This window comes from Psammomys obesus, unplaced genomic scaffold, assembly GCF_907164565.1.
Source record: "Psammomys obesus unplaced genomic scaffold, mPsaObe1.curated_primary_1811, whole genome shotgun sequence".
NCBI classification, from domain to species: Eukaryota; Metazoa; Chordata; class Mammalia; order Rodentia; family Muridae; genus Psammomys; species Psammomys obesus.
In genome coordinates, this window is record NW_026589980.1 from 264,946 (window position 1) to 267,227 (window position 2,282).

Below are 2,282 nucleotides of genomic sequence, written 5' to 3' on the forward strand. Positions count from 1 at the left end.
TGTTTTGTGAGGAGACACCATGACAAAGGCAACTTTTCAATGGAAGCATTTAATTGTGTAATTGTAGTAAGACGCCATTATGTTTTGCGTGGTTTCTTCTCCCATTTCTTAGCTTCCAGAATAACAACTCATGAGATTCATTAAGTATTGTTTTACAAATACCTAGGCCATATAGCTAGGCAATTTTCTGACTATCTCATAACTTAAAATAACCCATTATATTAATCTACATTCTGTCATGTGACTGGTTACCTGAACTCAGGCACTATATATCCATCTTCCTCATATCTTGGCAGCTGAGTTCCATGCCTGGCTCTCCCTTAATCCCTATGCCGGCCGAATGTCCCACCTTCTATTTCCTGCCTAAGTTATAGGCCATAGTTGTTGTTTTAGTTGACAGGTATTGCATCCATGCAATACACAAGAGTCCTTCTACAGGTTTACATTTCAGAGAGTTAAAACATGATAATCACTGTAGGGAGTCGGGTGACTGGCAGGCAGGCATGGTGTAGAGAGCTCACATGATCCACAAGGTGCAGGCAGAGAGAGTGATACTATGCTTACCTCAGGCTTTTGAAACCTCAAACCCTATTCCCAGTAACACTGTTTCCCAAAAATTCAACGCCTTCAAATCCTTCCCAAACAGTTCTATTAACTGGGGACCAAGCATTTAAATATTTGAGCCTGAGGGGGCCATTCTTATTCAAATCACCATGCAAATGTCAGATTAATACCATCCATGTCCTAGGGATAGACCTGAAGGGCAAGGTAGGACCCTTAGCTTCAGCATTACCTAGTTCTAAACCAGTGGCCTCCTTTGTCCTCCTGCTCTGCTGTCAAAGTTCCTCAGTGACCCACTCAACCCTGAAGAGACATCTTCACCATCTAACTAGCAGCAAAGCTCAGGTCTAACACACAGTCCATCCATGGGCTAGAGAGATGTCTTCACATGCAGGTACCACATGTGTCCCAAAACACATTAGGTAGGGTCTGTTCAAACCGAAGATTTGTGTATTATCAGACATATAAATCTAAAGACCCGTGTATTAGCTGATGTCCTCATGTCTTCAGTTGTGCTGTTCACACAGGCTGAGCTGTCAGAAGTGCTGATGTGACAACAGAGGGCAAGGTTGGGGACTGTGTGGCCCGGAGAGGGACCTGTTTGGGCTGAGTTTATGACTGCATCAGTGCTGGTCTTACCAAGTCTGGTGAGACAACTTTTAGGAATGTTGAATGTGACTATGAAGGTAAAAGATACTTATTAGACATCTCTTACAGAGAGGGGGTAGAGCATTTGACTGAAGATCAAGAGGTCCCTGGTTCAAATCCAGGTGCCCTGTATCATAAATCTACTTTTTTAAACTCATGGAGACGCCACACACACTCAGCCCTATGTCTCTTTCATTCACTCCTCAGTAGAACTGGGCGCTACAGCCCATTCATTTGGATGGATGGCAGCTGTCTCCCACGTCTTCCTACAGGCTGGTGTCCTTCCTGTTATTAAGATCTATTTTCCCTGTTCTATCATATGTCTAGTTTCTTGGTTCTCTGGGATTCTTAAAGAGAAGGCAAGGACTATAACAGAGAATTCTTCTGGGATTTTCCAGGCACAGCAGCTACAGAGATAGTCAGTGTCCAGGGACCAGAAAGGAAAGGCTAACCATAAAATATCTCCTCCATGGCTATATAGTAAACCTGTGGTCAGAACTAAGGAGACCAATCACAGAACCAGCTCTCTGTGTAGGGTAGATGTTTCCCCCATGAGCTTCTCTCCCTCTTCCAGAACCCACTGCTCACTTGCTTCATCCTCAAAGACTAAAGACCATACCAGACAGAGAGAGAGGGATCTTGATGAAGTGCCAGCTAGGGCACTGTGAGAACTTCTGAGTGACAGCCCACCCTGTCTTCAGGGAAGGAAGAGAGGGGTGTCTGGGGGCCCAGGTGGAAGGCAGTTGCCCAGCTCAGGAGCTAACCCAGGACAGCAGTGTGAAGTGGGCTCAGGGTCTGCAGGCTGCTCCTCTCCTTTTCCTTGGCTGATGATGCTGTTTGAGGATGGGCTGCAGAGCTATAGGGCTGAGGAAGCATCTCACCAGTCAGGTCTGGCAGCTTCTGGAGAGCAGGTCTGTGAGGACCTGTAATTTAACTTTATAGTCAGTCATAATAGATCACCACTCGGATGAAAATTATTAACTGTGTACACTGGTACCAATGGGGGTATAGCTCAGGGGTAGAGCATTTGACTGCAGATCAAGAGGTCCCTGGTTCAAATCCAGGTGCCCCCT

General features: G+C 45.7%; 1 non-coding gene across 1 annotated transcript; it reads left to right on the forward strand.

Moving 5' to 3' along the window:
• Positions 1 to 2,210: 2,210 nt before the first annotated feature.
• On the forward strand, positions 2,211 to 2,282 carry Trnac-gca (transfer RNA cysteine (anticodon GCA)). The gene has a single exon. It is a non-coding gene; the product is annotated as a tRNA-Cys (tRNA).